General features: G+C 35.7%; 1 pseudogene; it reads left to right on the plus strand.

Moving 5' to 3' along the window:
- Nucleotides 1-513: 513 nt before the first annotated feature.
- LOC100387304 (peptidyl-prolyl cis-trans isomerase A pseudogene) lies at nucleotides 514-1,097 on the plus strand (annotated as a pseudogene).
- Nucleotides 1,098-20,605: the final 19,508 nt, after the last annotated feature.

Here is a 20,605-nt window from a genome sequence, read left to right on the forward strand (position 1 = left end):
AAAAATATAAGCAACAGAGAAAAAAATTAGGTAAATTGGACTTCATCAAAATTTAAAATTTTTAGGTATCAAAAAACATTATTGAGAGAGAAAAAAACTACAACATGGGTAAAATATTTGCAAATTATATATTTGGTAAGGTTTTATTATTGCGAACACATAAAGAACACTCACAACTCAGTAACAAAATGATGAATAATTCTATTTAAAACTGGGCAAAAAACTCGAGTAGATAGTTCTGCAAAGAAGAAATACAAATAGCCTACAAGCCCATGAAAAGATGCTTGACATCATTAATCATTATTTAAATATAAATAAAAGCTACAATGAGGTACCACTTTCTTTCTACTAGCATGGCTAAATCTTTTTTGTAAAGGACAATACCAAATGTTAGCAAGGCTGTAGAAAATATTGAATCCTCATATATTGCTGTGGGAATGAAAATATTTCAGCCACTGTGAAAAAAAGTTTGGAGGCTTTGCAGACGCCGCCGCCTGGAGGTTTGTATCAGCCATGGTCAACCCCACCTTGTTCTTTGACATTGCCCTCGAAGGCGAGCCCTTGGGCCGCGGCTTCTTCGAGCTGTTTGCAGACAAGTTTCCAAAGACAGCAGAAAACTTTCGTGCTCTGAGCACTGGAGAGAAAGGATTTGGTTATAAGGGTTCCTGCTTTCACAGAATTATTCCAGGGTTTATGTGTCAGGGTGGTGACTTCACACGCCATAGTGGCACTGGTGGCAAGTCCATCTACGGGGAGAAATTTGATGATGAGAAGTTCATCCTAAAGCATACAGGTCCCGGCATCTTGTCCATGGCAAATGCTGTACCCAACACAAACGGTTTCCAGTTTTTCATCTGCACTGTCAAGACTGAGTGGTTGGATGGCAAGCATGTGGTCTTTGGCAAGGTGAAAGAAGGCATGAATATTGTGGAGGCCATGGAGCGCTTTGGGTCCAGGAATGGCAAGACCAGCAAGAAGATCACCATTGCTGACTGTGGACAACTTTAATAAGTTTGACTTGTGTTTTATCTTAACCACCAGACCATTCCTTCTGTAGCTCAGGAGAGCACCCCTCCACCCCATTCGCTCGCAGTATCCTAAAATCTGTGCTCTCGCTGCAGTTCCCTTTGGGTTCCATGTTTTCCTTGTTCCCTTTCATGCCTAGCTGGATTGCAGAGTTAAGTTTATGATTATGAAATGAAGACTAAATAACAATTGTAAAAAAAAAAAAGTTTGGAAGTTCCTCAATAAGTTAAACCTAAAATTACCATGTGATCCTACAATTCTACCCCTAGGAATATAGCCAAAGAATTGAAAACAAACTTTCAAACAAGTACTTGTACCCACATGTTCATAGCAGCATTATTCTCAAGTGAAAAAGTGAAAGTAATCCAAATGTCCCCATTAACAGATGAATGGATAAACACATTGTTCATTCATTCATTATGGTTGAAATATTATTCAATCATAAATTTAATGAAGTACTGATACATTTCACAATGTGATATATCTTCAAACATTATGCTAAGTGAAAAGAAGAGAGACAGAATAGATCACATATGTATGATTTCATTTATATGAAATATCCAGAAAAGATAAATCTTTAGAGACAGAACACAGTTTTGTGGTTTCTAGAGGATGTGGGAGGAATAGGGAGAATCTGTTTAATGGATACTTTTACTTTGGAGTCATAAAAGTATATTGAAACTACACAGAGGTGGTGGTTGTACACCATTTTGATTGTATACTAAATTCCATTGAATTATTGACTTTAAAATGGTTAAATGATATATACATTTTACCTTCATATAGTTTTTTTAAAAAATTAGATGTTTGATAAAAGGAGCCCATGGCATGAATATCATGCTGAGCAGCTGGCCATATGAAATTAAAGAGTCTTTTAGTTTACCATTGAGGACCCTGAGTTCTTTAAGTATCCACAAGACCTCAAAGACTCTGTTTTAGCATTTAAAATGAAAGGCATGATAACTAAGGAGATGAGGAAATCTCAGCAGAGAAATATTAACTATAAAATACTACTAACTGGAAATTCTAGAGCTGAAAAAGAGAATATATGAAATAGACAATTGACTTGAGAGGTCAACAGTACGACAGAGACTTTAGACAAAATGATTAGTCAATTTAAAGACAGGGCAATAGAAGTTATCCAGACTGAAGCACAGAGAGAAAATAGACTGAAACAAACAAATAAAACATCAGTTGTTTGAAGAATAAGACCATTGTAACATATGAGTAATTGGAGTCAAAAGTGGAAGAAAGAGAAATTGGGACAGAAAGTATTTTCAGAAACATAGTCAACTTACTTTCCAAAAATTCAATGATAAATATCAATGTACAGATCAAAGGTGCTCATAACCCAAGCAGAATAAACACAAATAAAACCACATCTAGCATATAATCTTCAAATGGCTGAAAGGCAAAGAAGAAATCTGAAAAGCAGTCAGTGAAAAAAAGACTCATTATATGCATGGTCACAAGGGTAAGAATAGAAACTAACTTCAAATTAGAAAAAATGCAAGCCAGAAAACAACAGAAAGACATCTTTAAAGTGCTGAAAGAAAAACAAAGCTGTCAAACTAGAATTTTATATCTAATAAAAATTTCTTTATAAATGAAGGCAAAATAAAAACATTTTCAGACAAATCTGAGACAATTTGTTAATAGTAAACCTATGCTCTAAGAAAAGGTAAAGGGAGTTTTTGTTTGTTTGTTCGTAAGGAAAAATGCCAAATGAGATATAATATATGTACAAGTTAAATATGTAACAACAATAGCACTAAGGGTGGAGTGGGTAAATGGAAACATATTGTTGAAAGTTTCTTACAATATGCTTGAAGTGAATTACCATTACAATGGCAATTCAGAGCTGAATGTGAGAAATGAAGGATGCATATTATAATCTTTACTGCAATCATTAAAGAAAAAGCAAAAAAATTAAAGTAATAACCAAAAACCAATAGAAAAGATAAAATGAATAGCTAAAAGAAATTCAATTATTCTACAAAAAGGCTGGAAAAGAATTTAGAAAGGAACAAATTACAAAAATGACAAATAAAAAATAGTATGATTGTACATTTCAACTCACCAGTAGTTATAAAAATTAATTTTTAAAAGAAATAGAGATGCGTAAATGACTAAACACTTTAGTTAAAATGGAGAAAGTGTCAGGTTAGATGAAAAAAAACAAGAGTCAATCTTATACATAAGAAATGTCATTTAGATATAAAGATAGAGATAGGTTAAAAGGAAGAAAAGAGACATGATACACTATTAAAAATTAGGGGTGGCTATTTTGCCTGATAGTGTAGACTTCAAGACAATGAGTATTAACAGAGATAAAAAGAGATTTCATAATTAGAAAATACTGATTCCTCTAAAAGACATAAAAATACTAGAAGTATAGGCAAAAAATAGAGCTTCAAAATAGGCAAAGCAAAAACTGTTAGAGCTAAAGCAACAAATAAACAAATCCATTATTCTAGTTGGAGAGTCCATCATTCATCTCTGAATACAGAATATAAGTGAAAAAATAAAAACAGTTGGTATGGATATAGAAAAACTAAATCATACCATCAAACAACTTGATGGAGTTAACACCTGTGAAACACTCCACTAAGAACAGCAGAATCCTTTTCAAATTCACAAACCATATTAACCACTATTTGCTATATAATGGCTCATAAAACATACCTCAGTAAATTGCAGAATGACAGAAACTAACCAAACATTTTCTCAAACTACTAAGAAATTAAATTGAAGGCTGATAATAAAAACATAACTGGAAAAAACCAATTATCTGAAAATTAAGCAACATACATTTAAATATCCCATGAGAAAAAAAAAGTCACAAGGAAAATTGGAAAATATTTTGTATTGGATGTCAAAAGCATATTATTTCAAATCTTTGGGGTACAGCTAGAGCACTGGATAGAGAGAAACATATAGCTTTAATGTTGATATTACAAAAAAGAAATATTTTAAAATCTTCTAAATTTTATATCTTGAGCTAAGAAACAAGAGTAAAGAATGTAGAAGAGAGAAAATGACAATAAGAATAGACACCAGGCCAGGCACAGTGGCTCTTGCCTGTAATCCCAGCACTTTGGGAGGCTGAGGCGGGCAGATCACCTGAGATTGGGAGTTGGAGAGGCTGAGGCAGGAGAATCTATTTAAACTGGAAGGCACAGGCTGGAGTGAGCTGAGATTGTGCCATTGTACTCCAGCCTGGGCAACAAGAGTGAAACTCCATCTCAAAAAAAAAAAAAAAAAAAAAAAGAATATACAACTAAAATTTTGTTTTCTGAAATCAACTAGATTGATTAAATAAACAAGAGTTAACACCCAAAATATCAATATTAACAATGAAAAAAAGTAAACCACCATAGAAACTACTAATTTTTTTTAATAAAGGGGATATTATGAACAACTTTATAACAGTAAATTCAAGCATTTAGTTGAAAGGATTTCTTAAAAGACATAAATCAACAATGTAAAAACAAAGGCATAATAAAATTGAATTCGTAATTAAAAACTACAAAGAAAATTCCAGGCCTAGTAAGCTTCATTAGTGCATTTTAAAAATTATTCAATACCAATTTTAAACAGAAACAGAATCTTAAATCAGAAACAGGAAGAGAGCCCACTATCCAACTCATTGTGTAAGGTGAGAATAATTCTGAAATATAAACAAGATAAATATAAGAAAATAATATTACTAACCAAAATCTCTCATTTATATAGATGCAAAAATATTTAACCAAATATAAAAACAGCAATTTGTTTTGGCCCAGTGGGGTTTATCCCAGAAATACAAAGGCAGATGTGGATATGGAATAAATGCAAATCCCGTGCATTGCTGGTGAGAATATATATTTTTAACCACTTTGTCAAACTGTTGGTGTTAACTACTACATGAATAGATTTATAACCTGTATCCCAACAGTTTCATTCCTAAGTCCAATAGAAATTGTATGTACATTTGTGCCATATAAATACATGTGCAACATTGATAGTAACAGCAACAAAAAGATAAAAACCTAAAAGTTCATCAACTGTAGAGTACCTTTTTTAGATTTATACAATGAAATATTATATAATAATGAAAAGGAACAGTTTTATGCGACAGTATAAATAAATCTCACAAAGTGTTGAATGAAAGATGACAGATATACAAGAATGCATCTTTTATAATTTCATTTATGTAAGCTTCAAGTTTTTTTTTTTTTTAGACAGAGTTTCGCTGTTGTTACCTAGACTGGAGTGCAATGGCATGATCTCAGCTCACCGCAACCTCCACCTTCTGGGTTCAAGCAATTCTCCTGCCTCAGCCTCCTGAGTAGCTGGGACTACAGGCGTGCACCACCATGCCCAGCTAATTTTTGTATTTTTAGTAGAATCGGGGTTTCACCTTGTTGACCAGGATGGTCTTGATCTCTTGACCTCGTGATCCACCCGCCTTGGCCTCCCAAAGTGCTGGGATTATAGGCGTGAACCACTGCGCCCAGCGGTAAGCTTCAAAATTGCATTAGAAATGAGCATAGAAAATTATTTTTGAGGTGTACAGAAGCTTAGATGCTGAGGACTTTTTTTTTTTTTTTTTTTTGAGACGGAGTTTCGCTCTTGTTACCCGGGCTGGAGTGCAATGGCGCGATCTTGGCTCACCGCTACCTCCGTCTCCTGGGTTCAGGCAATTCTCCTGCCTCAGCCTCCCGAGTAGCTGGGATTACAGGCAAGTGCCACTATGCCCAGCTAATTTTTTTGTATTTTTAGTAGAGACGGGGTTTCACCATGTTGACCAGGATGGTCTCGATCTCTTGACCTCGTGATTCACCCACCTCGGCCTCCCGAGAAGGACTTCTTAGGTACTGTATCTATATTACATTTCTTGATCTGAGTGGTGGTTACACAGGTGTGTTTACTGTGAGTAATTCATCAATCTGTGTCCTTTGACTTTTGCATTTTCGCCTCTGTATTCTATTTTAATTAAGAAAATATATACCATTGAATCAAAAATTAAAATGTTTATTTTTAGTGATTGCACTTTGGTTCTGATATATAACCTTAGGCAGCCTGCTTACTTTTTAATTAAAGTAATAAATGTATTTTTAATGGAAAACAATAAAAATCACATAAAAGCATATATTAAACTTCAAGTAAATGAACAGTTAATGTTTTTGTTTTTATAGCAACTACTTTCCAAAGAAGAACACTATGATAAGGCATTTCTGATTTTAACAATGAAAACTTCTCTGGAGGTGCTGATATAAACTAGAGCAAAACTTTGATCTGCTGATTTTCATTATTAGCCTCATTGGTTTTTCATTGTTTCGTCCTTCTATAGCTTTGTGAACATTATAGTGGGGAAACGCCTATTTCCCATGAGATTGGCTTATAAATAATTGTCCATTAATTCGTGCTGATTTTCCCATTAATGTCTGGGAGTATGAATGTGTGAAGAAATCTGTTTTCACTTTGCTTAATGCTAAGCTTATTAAACATTGTGCTTTTGACATTGCCCTTGATATTTTGAAAAGCATTTCTGTTTTCTGGCAACAATACAATAAATCCAGGACCATTCTGATATCTTCTTGGCCAAGTCATGGAATCAAGTACTTTTCAAGGTTCCCACTGATTTTCCCAATTCCACATATTGCATTTGCATAACCCTACCTCTTCAGCATGAGGATTCATCAACTTGCAGGGCTCTCTTCTACCTTGATAATTTACAAAAAGGAGTTCAAAGGGAGTCAATGTGAAGGAGTATAGAAGATCCCTGCCACTGTGATCTGGAGGACAGACAAGTTGAGGCCATGCACCAGCAGAACTCTACCTTACGTGGTATCATGAGATCAGAGTACAAATAGTGTTTCCCACACTCACAACTATGCTCATTATGTGTAATAGAAGCACATTTTTCAATGAAGAGGATGGGAATATAGTGAAGGAGAGATTGGTGGTTAATTTAATAAATAAGAGCCTGAGGATAATTTTACCAGGATCTTAGATGCTGTTCACACAAAATTCATAATCATTTTATAGTGACCCTTACTAGTCCTATTAATGTTGCACACATCACTACAATATTAGCCAATGGTAATCATGATTCCTGGATGGTAATGTGAATATGCAGTATGTATTAGTCTGTTAGGGCGGTCGTAACAAAGTACCACAGACTGGGTGTCATAAACAACAGAAATGTATCATCTCACGGTTCTGAAGGTTGAAAGTCCAAGATCAAGGTGTTGGCAGGGTACCTTTCTCCTAAAGTTTCTCTCCTTGGCTTGCCGATGGCTGACTCCTGCCTGTGTCTTCACATGGTCTTCCATCTGTATTCTAATCTCCTCTTCTTATCAGGGCACCAATCATATTGGATTAGGGCCCACCCTAATAACCTCATTCTAACTTTAACTCTTTAAAGACCCTATCGCTAAATACAATCACATTCTGAGATATTGGGGAGTTAAAACTTAAACATATGAATTTTGGGAGGACACAATACGGTTGATACCACAGTGATAACTTTCTAATTTTGGTCAGGTGCATTGAACTGATATATGCAACAAATATATGTGTGTGGTAGCATCACATTCTGCCGTCTATGCTTCAAATGAAAGGTGAACTGGTTGTGGAATGTGAAAAACAAATGGAAGCATATGGTAATACCTACAACTTCTTTTCAGAAGGCATATTAGCCTTGCAGCAGAATTTTTAATTCTAGATACGTTTTAATGAAACTAGTTATTTGCAAAAGCATTGTGAAGCTGGCTTTAAAATATCGGTTATTAAAGCACTGCTTTGTCCCTTTCTCCTTTGTTCAGTGATGTTGTAACACATACTAATGTAGAAGCATATTAGAAATTAATGACCCTCACAGTTAAAGCAAATAGATTGAACTCATCCTATTTGCCATCAAATCTGTTCTTTCATCAGTACATCCCATGTCTTTTAATGATAGTACCAGTTCATTGTCACCCAGTGACCCAAACTGTGGCATCTTTGACTTTCTTCTTAACCTCCTCTTTATTATAAACATAGCAGTTGCAGTCAAACAGATCTGGGTTCAAATCTAGGTTTGCTACTTGCTACCTATTTGTTCTCTCCCTTTGCTTTAGTTTCCTCATGTATAAAATGTGGAATAATAATACCCAGAGCCAAATGATAAAATGAATGTCTCTGGCAATAAATGCTTAATAAATATTACTAATTATTACTATTACTAAGTGTCACTGATTCTACCTCTAAACTTTCTTTTTTTTTTTTTTAATTTTACTTTAAGTTCTGGGATACATGTGCTGAACGTGCAGGTTTGTTATATAGGTATAAATGTGCCATGGTGGCTTGCTGCACCTATTGACCCGTCATTTATGTTTTAAGCCCCACATGCATTAGGCATTTTTCTTAATCCTCTGTCTTCCCTTTCCTCCCACCGTCTACGTCTAAACTTTAATAGCTGTGTATTTAAATTCATTTATACTGCTTCTGTCCTAATTTAGGACTGGTCTTCTTATCACTCTGAATTCTTTTACATCTAATCTCATCTACTTATTTATCATGTTTATTCTTAAGGCCTGGCTGTACTGGTACTTTGCTCCCTTCAGAAACTTTCAATGACTTTGAATTACCCAGAAAATAAAGTTGAATAGTCTTAAACCGGCTTTTTTAAGGCCTTTTGAGTTTAAGGTGAATGTCCCTTTTTAAAGGCCAAAGGATCTCTTTGGTCTCCATCTGCCCTTAACCTGCAGTACTGTCTTGGATCGGTCCATACATGTAGCAGTGACAATGCCTACTGTCATGGTTTATTATAAGTAGTATTTAATTTAAATCTTAGAAGTCTTGGCTTTGAAACCTTCATTAACTAGCAGAATAGACTTTAGAAAATAAACTAACTTCTCTGGGGTTGTAAATTTGTAAATGTTTCACAAATTTGATTTTGTATAAGAATCACCTAGAGAACTTGTGAAAGGTAGACTTTAGACCTCATCCCAGAGATTCTGATGATATTTTACTTTTTTAAAAAATGAGGTAAAACATATGATAAGTATATAAAGTACACTAATGTTAGATGTATGTCTTGAGTTTTTACATATGTATACAGTTGCATGAACACCATCAGGTCAAGATATACCAGACAGTCCCCGACTTAGGATGGTTGGACTTAACAATTTTTTACTTAATGATGGTTTGAATGTGGAAAACTTATTGCAATATGTGATGAATTATTCAATAAATTACATGAGCTGCTCAACACTTTATTATAAAATAGGCTTTACGTTAGCTAATTTTTGTCCAATTATAGGCTAATTTAAATGTTCTGAGCATATTGGAAGCAGACTAGACTGACCTATGGTGTTTGGGAGGTTAGGTGTGTTACATGCATTTCAACTTACTATGGGTTTATCAGGACTCAGGCCCATCTTAAGTCGAGAAGCATCTGTGTAAAACATTTCCAACACCTCAGAAATTCTCCATGCCTTCCCAGTCTCTGCCTTTTCCACAGGCATAATAGTTTCCAACCACTATTTGTACTTCCACCATGATTCCTTTTTAGCTATGCAGATTGAATTTTGGTGTTCCTATTAGCTCTAGTTTTCTTTGATTCTAAGTTTAATTCAGATGGAGAAATAAAATTATTTTGAATAAGTTCACATTGTCATCCAAAATTTAGATATTTTTTGCCACCCACATCCACCCTCCACTTTAACCCATCCATTGGCTCTTCACCTCTGCAAATCTTCATGTTCTTTTTTTTAACTTCAGCTCTATTGTGGCTCCTTCCTGAGCTAGAATAGACATAAAGAAACCATGGAATACTATGCAACCATAAAAAAGAATGAGTTAATCTCCTTTACAGGGACCTGGATGAAACTGGAAACCATCATTTTCAGCAAACTGACATCAGACCAGAAAACCAAACACCGCATGTCCTCACTCATAAGTGGGTGTTGAACAATGAGAACACAAGGACACAGGGAGGGGAACATCACACACTGGGCCCTGGGGGTTGGGGAGCTAAGGGAGGAATAGCAGGGCGTGGGGGAATTAGGGAGGGATAACATTAGGAGAAATACCTAATGCAGATGACGGGGTGATGGATGCAGCAAACCACCACCATGGCATATGTATACCTGTATAACAAACCTGGACATGTACACCAGAACTTAAAGTATAATAAATTAAAAAAAAAAAAAAGAGGTCAAGCACTCTAAGCCCTCTTACTTGCAACAATTCCTTCACAACATTCCACTTCACATGGAAAGTGGTCTTTTACCTCTGTTTAAAAACTTCTGGTAACTGAGACCTGATTATGTCAAATTATTGGACGTTTGTCTTTTCTAGAAATTGCTTTCATATGTTGAGCATTATAAAATGTTATATGGTACATTTGATTTGCCCATAGTTATGGCCTTTAGAATAATAAAGTATATCTGGTCGTTTTTCTTTTCTTTTTTTTTTTTTGAGACAGAGTTTCGCTCTTGTTTCCCAGGCTGGAGTGCAATGGCGAGATCTCGGCTCACCGCAACCTCCGCCTCCTGGGTTCAGGAATTCTCCTGCCTCAGCCTCCTGAGTAGCTGGGATTACAGGCATGTGCCACCATGCCCAGCTAATTTTTTGTATTTTTAGTAGAGACAGGGTTTCACCATGCTGACCAGGATGGTCTCGATCTCCTGACCTCATGATCCACCCGCCTCGGCCTCCCAAAGTGCTGGGATTACAGGCTTGAGCCACCACACCCGGCCTGGTCTTTTTTCTTTATGGCAAGCTTTCAAATGTCTAAGACAGTTGCCACATATACTCTAAGATTTTTTTTTTTTCACTAGTCATTGGAGTCAGAACTCTCAGCACTTCATTGGCTCTTACCATGCCTTTCCTTGACTCACAAGGATGCTAGGTAATTGAGAGTCACAGTAGCTTACCAAGGGAAAAATTACACTTTATGGTGTAACACAAGTGTTGGAGCAATAATGTACAAGTTCTACCCCAGTGGGACATGCAGAATGGCATATATTCCTTCCTCTCTGCAGAACAAGCTTCATGCATATGTACCCTGTGTGGTCTCACTACGCTCATGCAAAGATAGTCACCACGCTTGGTTTTTCACTCTACTGTTGGCATCTTAAACTTCTTAATATTTTTTGAACAAGAGGCCCCCATTTTCATTTTTCACTGGGTTCCATGAAATTAGGTAGCCAGTTCTGTTTTTCTGGTTGTATTGCATTTGCTGATGACCTAAGTATTTTTATATATTTTTTTCTTAGTAACACCTCCTCTAACAGAGCTATTAAGAGTGTATTATATTTTATAGTCCTTTTTAACTTATTTCAAATAACTTTTCCTTAGAGCAAGGAACACAGGTTCAATATTAAAATCTTATAGATGAGCAACCTAAGACTTAAGAAAATTAAGTGAATTGCCAAAGTTTCATAACTTATTAGTAACAAAGCTGGCTCAGAACCAAATCCTCTGACTTCAGTATTCCTTACATAAGGCCCTCTTCCTTCTCTTGGGAGATGCCGTCTTTTAAATTTCCAGGCTTTAAGTTGAATATTCTAGTCTTATTAACTTTTCAGTTTCCTATTGCTTACTCTGTTTTAGTTCATTCTCAAGCATCATGCTTCGACTTGACAGTCCTGAATTGCTGACTCATATTTAGCGTAGAAGTCACTCTATTTGCTCCTCAGGTCATTTACCCAAATTGCCTAGTCCTTTCTTATCTGATAATTGAAGCTTATTTTTCTACCCTATGTGATTTACCCTGAGCTTGCAGTTTTTAAAAAGTAATCTCAGGTTAATTTTGAAAAAATTCCAATGCAATCTCATTTTTTCCACCCTTGATTATAATTCAGATCTATAGCTAATCTCTAGATCATTAAGGGTGTTGTAGTAATTGGAAAGAAATCTCCATACTTTTTTCATTAAGTGCTCATCTAACTTGCAAAGGGAAGTTAAACTAACTTAAGCTGCTGAGACTTGCCTTATTTGACCAAAAAGGAATCCAAAGCAATCCTATGAAAATGTAGCTTCATTTGCAATTATATTAGTCAGGGGAAGGGAAATGGAGAGTATAATGTAACAAGGTTATAATGACCATCTTAACATGGCAAGGTTGATAGCAGTGTGAAGCTTCAAGGTTGGCTTTACCCCTGCGCACTCCACAGATAGATTTTTTATCCTTGTGTGCTCTCTAGTCCAAATAAAATTGCACTGCCTGTCTTTGTCTTACGGTAAGTACTCTGACTCAGGCTTTGTTTCTTGGAGACCCAGGCTAAGATAAATGCATGTTCACCACTGAGGTAGTGTACCAATGTCACTTCCTAATTTCTAGAGGATAAAATAAAAAGACACGATCATGATTAGTTAATTGCCCCTATGGCTGTAACATTCCCCGTTGAAGGACAGAATCAAGTTTAAGCAGATACCACTGACCTATAAATAAATTGAATCAGTCATTTCCATCTCAATTAATGCCACCACAATCTTCCCCACTTACGAATTTAAAAACCTGGGCACTTTCTTTGATGCCTTCTTTTTTTTTTTTTTTTTTTTAACTTTCCATTCAGTTAAACAACAAACCCCCTGGTTTCTATCTCCAAATATCTCCCAAATGACCCCTGTTCTCCATTTCCACAGCTATACTTACACACCATACACTATACTTACACACTACATACTACCTCTGCACACTGTGCCTACACTCTGCAGCTCAGAGCAGCAGCACTGTTTCTCACCGAATCGCTGCAGTAAATTCTAACTAGTCTCCATTGGCTCCTTTAAAATACACTGACTACATGGCAGTGAGATTGGACTTTTAATAATGCAAATCTGATTATGCCATTCCTCTGACTACAACCCCATCCCAGTGCTGCATCCTCTTAAGGGACTGTGTAAAAGAAACTGCTCTTCCTGGGTCCACAAGGGGCATGGTTTCAAAGGTAGGGATTTCCCGGCTCCACGCCTCCATGCGAAAACCAGAGGGGTTTCAAATGTAAAGTTCTTTGGGTTTTCCCCGCGTGCCGGCCAGGTAGGGAAAGCCAGGTGGGGCTCCTTTGTCCTCAAATCCCTGGAAAGTGGGGTTCTTTTGTCCCCAAATCCTGCGCAAGTTCTGGGAGGAGGAGCCTCTGTAACTCAGGGCTGTGGACCAAGCAAAGATCAATCACTCCAGAGAAAGTTTGAAAGAACTCCTCTCATTGGATGAGAACATGAATGGGGTGGGAATAACTTAAGGGTTAAAACTTCAGCTGCTCCTTTCCTGAACGGATTTCCCTCTTGGGGCTCCCCTCGCGCAACAGCGTGGGAGCTCTCTCTCTCTCTCTCTCTCTCTCTCTCTCTCTCTCTCTCTCTCTCTCTCTCTCTCTCTCTCTCTCTCTCTCTCTCTCTCTCTCTCTCTCTCTCTACCTTTGTCTAATAAATCGCACTTCTGCAAAACTCTTTGGGTCCACGATATTTATTTGAATGGCAAACTCACTATGCCTCTGGGGCCCCTTTCCCCATTCTTCGACGTTAGAAGGGCCAAGAACCTCTGCGCCCCTGGTTACACTCTTATTCTGTCTTTTTATATGTACTTACTGTCATCTCTATCCTTTTCTTTTCTTTTTAATTGTTCTCTTCTGCCTTCCCCACCTCAATTATAGAATGAAAATAAAAAAGGGTCCTCCTGCCTTGGTCATCATCTGTCTCCTCATTCTTACAAGAGTATTGACACCAAGTAGGTACTCAAAAACTATTTGCTAAATAAATTAATGACCCTGCAAACCAAAGCTAATATAGAGTCCATCTCTCTTTATTTTAGAACATTCTTCCCAGTATCCCAGTGTTAAGCTTTGGCAAACTGCTGGCTAGCCTAAGTTAGGAGCTCAGGGATTGAATGCTTATCTCTTTGATTTAGCTGTAGCCAGTGTTCTCATTCCGATTATAGACTAGATTCCCTTTTCTTTCCACTATGCCTCTTTTCCACTATCAGCTGTACAACTCCATGAGCAATCAATTGTTTCTCCTATTAGATTTCAACTTATAACTAGTTATGGCTTCCTGTCTGTTCTTTACTTATATCCAAGGTTACTTTTCAATCTTGACTAAGCTGCTGTTCTCAGTTTCCACTGTCCCAGTTCCCTCTACTGGGCCAACCAATACTTTTAAATCACCACATACCCTTAACTCCTGTAGGGTTCAGCAGATCCCAGGCAGAAAGCACATGGAGTGAGCAAGTCAGAGGAGTGTCTCCTTCTGAGCACATATTCAGAATAAATGTTGCCTCCAAGCTGAGGTTTGCAAGACTTTTCTGCATAAAGATAAGCACTTGTTTAAAAAAAATTGCTTATATTTTTGTGCTTATCGAGTCCACCTGTGAATCTATGATGAGAACACCGTTGCTCAACCCCCAGAGAAAAATTAAGCTGCATTTGAATTGTTCCCAACTGTTCTCCCATCTTAAAACTTAGCTGTTCACTTAGAAGTTAAGAAAGATTGCAATAAGCAGCTGGCAAAACAGTCCTAATGGCAGAGATGGGACATGAAGCACAACTTTGGCTGGCATTTTCAGGATTTTTAAATGCTTGGTTGCAATTGTCACTTCCATAAGGATCTCATGAAGATTAATAATGTAAGAAAAAGGCCATCTTTCAAGTAACTGAACACAGTAACTGTTAGTACATTTTTTCTGGCAAAATTGGAAAGAAGAAGAAATGTTTCTCCTTGTAGGTCCATCCCTAATTTAATTTTGTTTCTTTTCTTTAAAAATATGCATTCCTCTACCATTATACCATGGTGTTTATATATACATATAAATACACGCACACATGCATACACATACACACATGTATATATTCAGATATATATGCATGTATGTATGTATGAATGTATACTATTTGCTAAGGTTACTTTGATCATAACAAATAACATAGATTAACTGGACTAGCAAATAGTAGTACCATAGTAGGCACTCAATAAATATTGCCATTATTACTGCTGTGTCATCAAATTTCTATAAATAATAATTTAAAAAGGAAAAGGAAGATCAACTTCCAGTATGAGAGTGTGAAGACCTTCCTGACCTGCTCTGCAGTGAAACTAGTAAAAACTTTTTTTTACAAAAACTGTTTAAATCCTCTGGAAAATGGTCCCAAGGCCAAAATGCAAATGAATAAACATTTATTCAAAAATATGGACAATAATTCAACAAGAAAGGTGTGAAATCTGTGATATTTTTAGGGGCACTGCTTGCCCCCAACTCAGCAAGGCATGTCCTCCACTGCAGACTGCTGCAGCTAAGGACACAAGGTCCTACTCACCCCAGCACCCACACAGAGAGCTCATGTCTTGGGGTGAGCATGATATCAGCATTTCTCATCCTGCCACTAGTTACTGGTTGCTGAAGATAAATCGCAGGTTGAGGACAGGGGCTCCCTTCTTCTGCTCAACCTTTTCTCATAAAACAGAGGCTCTAACTCGGGGGCAGTACCGGAGACCACTGGGGACCCAACCATTCTTTTCTGGATCATGAGTTGGTGGTTTCATGCCAAGAGATGAAAGACAACAGGGCCCCAGACAGCTGCCCCCCATAAAGCACTGAGCTTCTAAACCAGGAGAATCACCCAGAGAGAAGCTTGGCAGGTCCTCACTCCCAACCTTGGAACCTTGGATCAGAGACTTTGATGGGAGAGAAATAGGCCATAATATAGATAGCTTCAATTTTTTTCAAAAGAACTGAATTCATTTGGAAGAAAATGAAGAAGTTCAGCTCCCAAAGCTTGAAAATATTCTTAAAAACTGTGGAGATCATGGTGAAAGGCAATTGGAATATGATTCAGGATACCAGTTGTTATGGTTAACTTTATGTGGCAATGTGGCTAGGACATAGTACCCAAGTATTTGGTCAAAAATGTTTGGATATTGCTGTAGAAGTGTATTTTAGATGAGGTTAACATTTAATTCAGTAAATTTTGAGAAAAACATATTCCCTTCTATATTGTGTGTGGACCTCATTCAATCTGTTGAAGTCCTTAACAGAATGCCTGCCTAACCTCTTCTGAGAAGGGGGAGTTCTGCTTGCAGACTGCCTTCAGATCCAACCACAGCATCTACTGTTTTCTAAGTTCCCAGCCTACTGACTGACCCTGCCCATTTTGAACTTGCCATGCATCACAATTTCATGAATTGATTTCTTGACATAAAATGTCTTAAAATAAATCTCTTTATACACTTATGACTGGTTCTATTTCTCCAGAAACCCCTGAATAATAGACAGGCTAACCTGTAGCCAGCTAGTTTGCAGGAGAAGACTAGGGAATATGCCATCTGGCAGGACTTCTATTGGTGTAACAACAAAAATGAACAATGTTCTCAGAAACCACCACTTAAGGGAACCAAAATTTGATTAGTTTATAGAGCAATTTATGCCTCATGGTATTGTTGAAAAAATAGAATAATCATCAGGCGTTGTGGTCAGAAAGAGAAGAACCCAACTAGCGCCAGTGTCATCCCTGGGTAATTGTTAGCAAACCAAATGTGTACCTCCTGAAGAACATCAGAACCTAAACACTAGGGGGAGACGAAAGGCAGAGCACATCACCAGAGTAATCTAATCAGTCACTAAACAAGTAAACAAGCAAACAAGATTGACAAGAAAGAGGTTGACTAGTACCCAGAGCTGCTATAATATATTATCTAAACTGTGTACTTAAAAAAAAAAATGTAAGATATGCATAAAAAGAATAAAAAGAAACCAGAATGTATGACCACGAAAACAGGGAGAAACAGAGAGAGATTGTCAGATTTATGAGAAAAACAACAATAACAACTTTAAAGAAAAACATGATTAAAGAAGTAAAGTATAAGGACAATAATATATCAACTAGAGAATATCCATAAACATTAATTAAAAATGGAAATATTTGGGATATAACAGTATAATAACTGAAATTTAAAAATCACCAGAGGTTCGAAAGTACAACAATAAATTTGAACTGGCTAGAAGGATAGAGTGGACTTAAAAGTTGGTTGATAAAGATTATTAAAGTCAAAGAACTGAGAGAGTAAAAAGAATAACATACATGAAGAAAGTCTTAAAGAAATGTAGGAAACCCGTTAAGATATCCCAACCTACTTTAATGGATACTTGAGAAGAAAAGAAATGGGATAAAGGAGCAGAAAAATATTTTAAAAAACCAAAAGTTTTCTAAATGGATTGAAAAATAATAGCCTACATATCCAGGAAGCTAAACAAACATCAAATAGGATAAATGTATAAAGATCCATAAAAAAGACACAGCTCAGTAAAGATGGTGAAAGTGAAAGAAAAGCAGAAAACCTTTAATGCAGCATGAAAAAAGTGACTCATTACTGGAAAGGCAATCTTAATAGGATTAATAGCCTACTTCTAAGTAGAAATAATGGAGGACCAAAAGTGGTGAGATAACATTTAAAGTACTTAAAGAAAAAAAATCCTGTCAGCCAAGAATTCAATATCTAGGAAAACTATCTTTCAAAAACAAAAGCAAAATAAATATCTCTGATGTTTAATTTTATGCATCAACTTCACTAGGCTACAAAGTGCCTAAGCATTAAGTTGAACATTATTTCTGTGAGGGATTTTTCTGGATGGGTTAACATTTGTTTATGTATACTGAATAAAGCAGATTGCCTTTTCCAATGTGGGTGGGTCTCATGCAATTTGTTGCAAACTTGAATAAAGGATATACAGGAAAGAATTATTTCTATCTGCCTATTTTTGAGCACAAATATTGGACTTTTCCTGCCTACATACAGAGACTTGCACTGGAAATTACACCATCAGCTTTCCTGGTTCTCAAGCCTTCAAACTTGGACTAGAACTTACCATCAGCACCCCTGCCAACTCCTTGCCATCTGCAAACCTTGGACTTCTTATCTTCTACATTTATGTGAGTCAATTTTATGTAGCAAATTATGTATGAGTACATTTTATATAATATCGCACAGCATTGTCATCAACTAGTTAATACATAAGCATGTTTTCTGTGTGTTTTTGTTTAAAGGCATCTTATTTAGTATGCCCTGTTGATTCATTGATATTTAATTCATGGTCAGCAGCACTATAACTGTAGCTAAATCAAGCTTATCTAACATATATATTTTCTCATATAAGCATTTAGCCTCATGTGTTCAGAAACACTAGATAGCTCTTTCTCAGAAAGCTTGGGACCATTATAAGCAGAGAAATTACAAGTAAAAACACAAAACTGCAAAAAAAATTGATATGAAATAAGCCATGAAAAGCTTGCTTATTTGCAGTATGAAAACCAAAACAAGAAGAAATAATTTTACCTTGTTTGACTATAGCTTAAATTGTACATATCAAGTGACTCAAATTTTCCATTGTTTTATACAAGTGACCATAAAAATCACTGCAAGCATTGACTCGGGGTGACAAATAGATTTTGGTGAGTAGGTGAATCCACAAATATGTCATATGTGAATAATGATTATCACCTCTATGTCAATAACATTACATGTTAGTGGATTAAATAATCCAATTAAAATCAGAGATTGTCAAACTGAATTTTAAAATTATGATTCAATTATATGTATAATTTAGATTTAGCTATATAAATACATTGAAAGTAAGTGACTGAAAAAGATATATTGTGCAAAAAGCAACCACAAAAAAGCAGGAATAATTATACTAATATGAGACAAAAAAACAAAAACAAACTGGAAATTTAGTGGAAAATTTTATAATAGTAAAGAGCCAATTGATCAAGAAGATATAATGATTATAAACATATGTGCTCTAAACAACAGAACATCAAACTGTATAAAGCAACAACTCATGTAAATGAAAAGAAAAATAGACTGTTCAACAATAGTTAGAGAATTGTATCACACATTTTATTAAGGAAGAAAACTATCAAGCAGATGATCAATAAGGAAATAGAAGAGTTGAACAACCATATAACCCAATTTAGGCCTAAATATTAATACTTTTATAGTGCACTCCACCCGAAACAGCAGAATACACATTCTTCTCCAATGCACCTGGGATATTTTTAAGATAGATTATAAACAAACATTAATAAATTTGAAAGGAATAAAATTATGCAAAGTACGTTCTCTGACTATAATGAAATAAAATTAAAAATCAATAGCAGGATAAATTTGGAAAACCCACAAATATGTGGAAATTAAACATACTCTTAAATAACCAAAATGTCAAAGAGGACATAAAAAGAAAAATCTCAAAATACTTTGAGATAAGTGAAAACAAAGACACATTATGCTAAAACTTATGGTATGCATATGCAACTAATGCATTGCTTAAAGGGAAACTTATCGCTGTAAATGCCTAAACTAAGAAAAAAGAAAACTCTCAAATCAATAATGTACCCTTTCATCTGAAGAAAATAAAGAAAGAAGATGAAAACAAACCTAAAGTAGAAGAAAGAAAATAATAAAAATTAGAGCAGAAATTAATGAAATACAGACCAGACAAATAATCGAAAAACTCAATGAAACTAAAAGCTTGTTTTTTAGAAAATATCAAAAGGTTAACAAAACTTTAGCCAGATTTATCAATTAAAAAGACTCAAATTATGAGAATCTGAAATGAAAGAGAAGACATTACTACTCACTTTACATAAATAAAAAGGATAAGTGAATATTATGAATAATTTTATGCCAACGAGTTAAATAACTGAGATTAAATGGTCTAAATCCTAAAAACACATAAACAACCAAACTGATTTAAGAATAAATGCACAATCCGAATACATCTATAGAAAATGAAGAGATAGGTGTTGTAATCAAGAATATACCTACAAAGAAAAGCACAGGCCCAGATGGTCTCACTTAAATTCTACCATACATTTAAAGAAGTAGTACCAACCCTTTACAAGTTATTTTAAAAATGTGCAACATATGCATAATAAGAATACCAAAGAAAAGAAAGAAAGGAAGAGAAGCAATATTTAAAGACATAATGATAAAAATTTTTCAAAGTAATGTCAAACAACAAACCACAGATATAGGACATGCAAAGAATACCAAATAGGAAAAATGTTAAAACCAACCAAATAAAACTAAAACTAGGCATATCATTTTCAAACTATAAAAACTCAAAGATAAATTGAAAAATTCCTAAAGAAGTCAGAGGGCAAAATGAAATACCTTACCTATTGAGGAGCAAAGAGAAGAAATACATCTGACTTCCCAGAAACCCTGCAAACAAGAAGAGTGCAGTGAAATATTTAAACTGTTGAGAGAAAAAAGCTCACCAACCTGTGGAATTATCTTTCAAAAATGAAAGAGAAATAAGAACTTTCTCTGAAAAACAAAAATTGGTGGAATTTGTTGCCAGCCTGTGTGTCAGTGACCTCAGGTAGGAGCCATGGGAAAGACTTAAATGCTAATTGTAAGAACTTTGAATGATTTCCTAGCCAGAGTGTGAGGTCCAAGGAGAATTGCTTCTCGGATTCAAAGCTGTGAGAGAAAAGCCAACTATGTCAATAGAGTATTTGGTAAACTCTTAGGTGAGCAACTTTCCATCTTTGGGACACAGTTTCCCTTACTGTAAAATAGGAATGAGGAGAAATGAGTCCAGTCTCCTGGAGCTGGT

This window comes from Callithrix jacchus, chromosome 14, assembly GCF_049354715.1.
Source record: "Callithrix jacchus isolate 240 chromosome 14, calJac240_pri, whole genome shotgun sequence".
In the NCBI taxonomy this organism is placed as follows: Eukaryota; Metazoa; Chordata; class Mammalia; order Primates; family Cebidae; genus Callithrix; species Callithrix jacchus.